Source organism: Procambarus clarkii, unplaced genomic scaffold, assembly GCF_040958095.1.
Source record: "Procambarus clarkii isolate CNS0578487 unplaced genomic scaffold, FALCON_Pclarkii_2.0 HiC_scaffold_1610, whole genome shotgun sequence".
Lineage (NCBI taxonomy): Eukaryota > Metazoa > Arthropoda > Malacostraca > Decapoda > Cambaridae > Procambarus > Procambarus clarkii.
In genome coordinates this window covers 10,001-14,892 of record NW_027190637.1, presented here as the reverse complement: position 1 = coordinate 14,892, position 4,892 = coordinate 10,001, and the positions used below count along the sequence as shown (strand labels likewise).

At 52.8% G+C, this 4,892-nt stretch overlaps 3 non-coding genes across 3 annotated transcripts in view; all 3 read left to right on the top strand.

Annotated features, from left to right (window-relative positions):
- The first annotated feature begins 752 nt into the window (after window positions 1-752).
- Window positions 753-2,624, top strand: LOC138362307 (small subunit ribosomal RNA). The gene has a single exon (XR_011227558.1). It is a non-coding gene; the product is annotated as a small subunit ribosomal RNA (ribosomal RNA).
- A 647-nt stretch (window positions 2,625-3,271) lies between these two features.
- Window positions 3,272-3,433, top strand: LOC138362306 (5.8S ribosomal RNA). Its single transcript, XR_011227557.1, has one exon. It is a non-coding gene; the product is annotated as a 5.8S ribosomal RNA (ribosomal RNA).
- Window positions 3,434-4,519: 1,086 nt separating this feature from the next.
- Window positions 4,520-4,892, top strand: part of LOC138362308 (large subunit ribosomal RNA) — a 4,358-nt gene continuing 3,985 nt past the window's right edge. Inside the window, exon 1 of the ribosomal RNA XR_011227559.1 lies at window positions 4,520-4,892. This exon is cut by the window's right edge and continues 3,985 nt beyond it. This is a non-coding gene — a ribosomal RNA (large subunit ribosomal RNA).

Below are 4,892 nucleotides of genomic sequence, written 5' to 3'. Positions count from 1 at the left end.
CGATGCAAACTGAGAACTGTCACTGCACACGCTGCGGCATCTCGGGTCCGGTGCGCGAGGCGAACTTGCATTCTGCTAGACATACGTAGCATTAGGCGAGAGCGCCCGTAATCGCGCACGTCGTGAGGCTCGAGAGGCCTTCAAAGCAGCGCCTCTGTATTGTGTCACGACGATTCCTTCCGATCTCCGTGCGATCACTTCTCCAGCCTACGACTGCACATCGAGTCAGCTATCGATCGGTCTGTGTGCATGGGAACAGAGCACCAACCTTCTTCCATGTCATGGGAAGGCTGAACAAAAACACTGTGGCGTCGCCTCTCTCCACCAACGAGGAGGCGACAAACCACACGGCACCTCGGATGCATTTCCGACGGTTCCTTTCATATAAAAGGGGTGACGCCGAGGAAAATAAGACTCGCGTCCCTACCAAAACGAAAAAGACCACCACCACCACCTACTCACTTACTACTGCTCCTCCTCCTGTTTTTCCAGCTTGCCGTGTTGAATGACGACAATGACGAGCAGGAGTAATCTCGGCGGGGTAGTTATGATCGTTCGTCCACGCGGAGTAACTGCTCTCCTCCGCCTCTGTTCGTCTAACGTATCGACATAACGCCATACTGTCGGGCTGCTAGAGAGTCCATAGTGAGATTTAACTTGCAAAGCAGGATTAAAACGCAAAACCGAGGGGAGCGAGGGGTGTGTGTGTGTGTGTGTGTCTTGTGTACTATATATCAGTAGTACTGTTGAGCTACCTGGTTGATCCTGCCAGTAGTCATATGCTTGTCTCAAAGATTAAGCCATGCATGTGTAAGTACAAGCCGAGTTAAGGCGAAACCGCGAATGGCTCATTAAATCAGCTATGTTTCATTGGATCTGTAAACCCACTTACTTGGATAACTGTGGTAATTCTAGAGCTAATACATGCATCACGTCTCTGACCGCAAGGGAAGAGCGCTTTTATTAGTTCAAAACTGGTCGGGCCTCGGTCCGTTAACCCACCCGTGGTGAATCTGAATAACTTTTTGCTGAGCGCACGGTCTCCGCACCGGCGCCGCATCCTTCAAGTGTCTGCCTTATCAGCTTTCGATTGTAGGTTATGCGCCTACAATGGCTATAACGGGTAACGGGGAATCAGGGTTCGATTCCGGAGAGGGAGCCTGAGAAACGGCTACCACATCTAAGGAAGGCAGCAGGCACGCAAATTACCCACTCCCGGCACGGGGAGGTAGTGACGAAAAATAACGATGCGAGACTCATCCGAGGCCTCGCAATCGGAATGAGTACACTTTAAATCCTTTAACGAGGATCTATTGGAGGGCAAGTCTGGTGCCAGCAGCCGCGGTAATTCCAGCTCCAATAGCGTATATTAAAGTTGTTGCGGTTAAAAAGCTCGTAGTTGGATCTCAGTTCCGGACTGACGGTACACCGCCTGGTGCTTACTGTCACGCTCCGAACAGCTAACTAGCCCCGCCGGCTCGCACGGGGTGCTCTTCATCGAGTGTCCCGAGTGGCCGGCACGTTTACTTTGAAAAAATTAGAGTGCTCAGAGCAGGCTACTTTAATGGCCTGAATGTCTATGCATGGAATAATGGAATAGGACCTCGGTTCTATTTTGTTGGTTTTCGGAACCTGAGGTAATGACTAATAGGAACAGGCGGGGGCATTCGTACTGCGACGCTAGAGGTGAAATTCTTGGACCGTCGCAAGACGAACTACTGCGAAAGCATTTGCCAAGGATGTTTTCATTAATCAAGAACGAAAGTTAGAGGTTCGAAGGCGATCAGATACCGCCCTAGTTCTAACCATAAACGATGCCAACTAGCGATCCGCCGGCGTTATTCCCATGACCCGGCGGGCAGCTTCCGGGAAACCAAAGTCTTTGGGTTCCGGGGGAAGTATGGTTGCAAAGCTGAAACTTAAAGGAATTGACGGAAGGGCACCACCAGGAGTGGAGCCTGCGGCTTAATTTGACTCAACACGGGGAACCTCACCAGGCCCAGACACCGGAAGGATTGACAGATTGAGAGCTCTTTCTCGATTCGGTGGGTGGTGGTGCATGGCCGTTCTTAGTTGGTGGAGCGATTTGTCTGGTTAATTCCGATAACGAACGAGACTCTGGCCTATTAACTAGTCGACGGATCTCCAGCAATTGGTGTCCAGTTCGCAACTTCTTCTTAGAGGGATTAGCGGCAATTCTAGCCGCACGAGATTGAGCAATAACAGGTCTGTGATGCCCTTAGATGTTCTGGGCCGCACGCGCGCTACACTGAAGAGATCAACGTGTTCTCCCCCTCCGAGAGGAGCGGGTAACCCGTTCAATCCCCTTCATGATAGGGATTGGGGCTTGCAATTGTTTCCCATGAACGAGGAATTCCCAGTAAGTGCAAGTCATCAGCTTGCGCTGATTACGTCCCTGCCCTTTGTACACACCGCCCGTCGCTACTACCGATTGAATGATTTAGTGAGGCCTTCGGACTGGCGCTCTTGGATGTTCTACCCCTCGCGTCTCGGCGCAAGGGGTTCTCGCCTCGAGCTGACGGAAAGATGTCCAAACTTGATCATTTAGAGGAAGTAAAAGTCGTAACAAGGTTTCCGTAGGTGAACCTGCGGAAGGATCATTACAGTTTGTGACGCGAGAGCTGCAACCATCGGCTCGTCGTCGTCGTTCGAGTATTCTTCAATGCGAAGAAGGCAAGGGTAGCCTTGGGAGCCGCACCCAATTGCCGTGGGAAAGGAGAAAGCGGATAAACGGCGGGGAGATCAACACCCACTGTGAGACAATAACAGGTCTGTGATGTCGGACTGACATGACATGTCAGTCAGTCCGACCGGCGCAGGTCACAGTCCTAGCGCCGTATACTGCTTTAGAGTCATCTGTTGGGGCTCGCGACACCCGTCACCGACATCTTTCTTCCTTGTCCCCGGTCGCTCAGTGGCTTCCGGCACCCACACCATAGAGAGAAAGCAGCAGGCGAAGACGCTACTGCTCCTCTCGTTGACAGGGCCGGCGCCTGCTACTCTGGCGGCGTCTAGTGCTGGGTTTTCCTTGACACGCTTCCCAGTGGGCCCCTCCCTCCCCGCCTTCACTCTACTGTAAACGTAAATGTACGTGTGCGGCAGAGGAGGAAAAAGGGGAGAGAGAAAAAAAGCATTTTATGTGTCTTCTAACCAAAGTCGGGCTCTTACCAGCCCTATCAAACCCCCCATACATTACGTCCTCCTATGATGGAGTGATAGACGGCCGACAGGCCTTAATAAAAACATATACAACTCTTAACGGTGGATCACTTGGCTCGTGGGTCGATGAAGACCGCAGCTAACTGCGTGTCGGTATGTGAATCGCAAGAATACCAGATACATCGACAAGTCGAACGCACATTGCGGCGGCAGTCCTGATATGTGTACTGTCGCCACTCCTGCGCGAGGGTCGGAATAACATCCATCGGGCGAGTAGCTGTTGCGGCCTCCATATTCTGCTCTTTGGCAGGCTCAACGATGCGCTTTGGCCTGCTCTGGGGAACGACGCCCGCCACTGCCCCCCGAATGAGAAGGCAGGAGGCAAACCGGGAGTCCCCCTAATATTTGACAAACGAGCCCCTAGCACACCTCATCATGCTGTGAAAGAAAGACGCTTTTCGTCCTATTTCTGCAACAGAGGCCTGCCGCCCTTTGAGTGAGAAAACACTCGACGTCTGCTGCGGATCCGATTGTCCCACAGACGTGCAGCAAGCAAAGCCGCCAGTTTCCACCCCTCCGTGGACTGGACGGCACAACACAAGGGTATGGCTAGAGGACCGGGTCGGAAGCGACATGCCATGCGTCGCCGTCCAGAGGTAGTAGTGTGCCAGGGAAATTGAACGCTTGAGGAACCTCCCGCCTATCACACACACTCTCTACGGACCGACTCAACCGGATTTCATTTACTTTGGCCTAGCAGAATTCGAGAGAGAGAAGAAATGGTGCCAATAACGCTCATGAACGAGTAAATTACACCAGTACACAGGTGCATGTATGAGAGAGAGGCGTGTGCGCACAGAAGTAGTGCTATACTACTACTGTTGTTATTATTATTGTTACAATTTCGTTGGCATGTGTGCACCCTAGTGGTAGCCGCTGCCACAGTTGTGGGGCCTATAAGCAACGCTTGCTGAAACCGAAGTGACGGCGTGTCTGGCGCAAGCCGTCAGACGGCCAAATTCGGATTTTCAGTGCGTTGGCTGGGGGACAGTAACAGCCGTGGCATCATCAGCAGCAGCCGCTGTGTTTGTTGCTGGTGTGGTGCGAGGGAGCGACCGCCTGTCGTCATGACGGAGGAGGTGCTGCTCCCGTGCTGTGCTTTGCCCCTCAGCAAAAGGCGTAGCCAGAGTGCTCGCCGACGGGTGGCGTCCTTGATTGATCAAATCAAAATGTGTGTGACTGTGTGTGTGTGTTTTTGCGCCGAGACCGCCCCTCGAGCGATGATCGATGATCAAATAAAATTTTAAACCACCAGCGCACGAAAAAAAAAACCCACCGTCGACCTCGTGTCGGGAGAGACCTACCCGCCAAATTTAAGCATATTAATAAGCGGAGGAAAAGAAACCAACAGGGATTCCCTTAGTAAGGGCGACTGAACGGGGAAGAGCCCAGCGCATAACCTCGTGTCTTAACCGGCACGAGGGGTGTTGCGTTTCGGAGGGTCCGGCACGCCGTCCCATACCGCCTAAGTCAAGCTTGAAAGCGGCCACTACCCATGGAGGGTGACAGGCCCGTGTGGCGGCGCCCGCGAGGGCATAGATGGGGCGGTCGGAAAGGGCCTCTCTGTAGAGTCGGGTTGCTTAATAATGCAGCCCAAAGCAGGTGGTAAACTCCATCTAAGGCTAAATATGACCACGAGACCGATAGAGGAC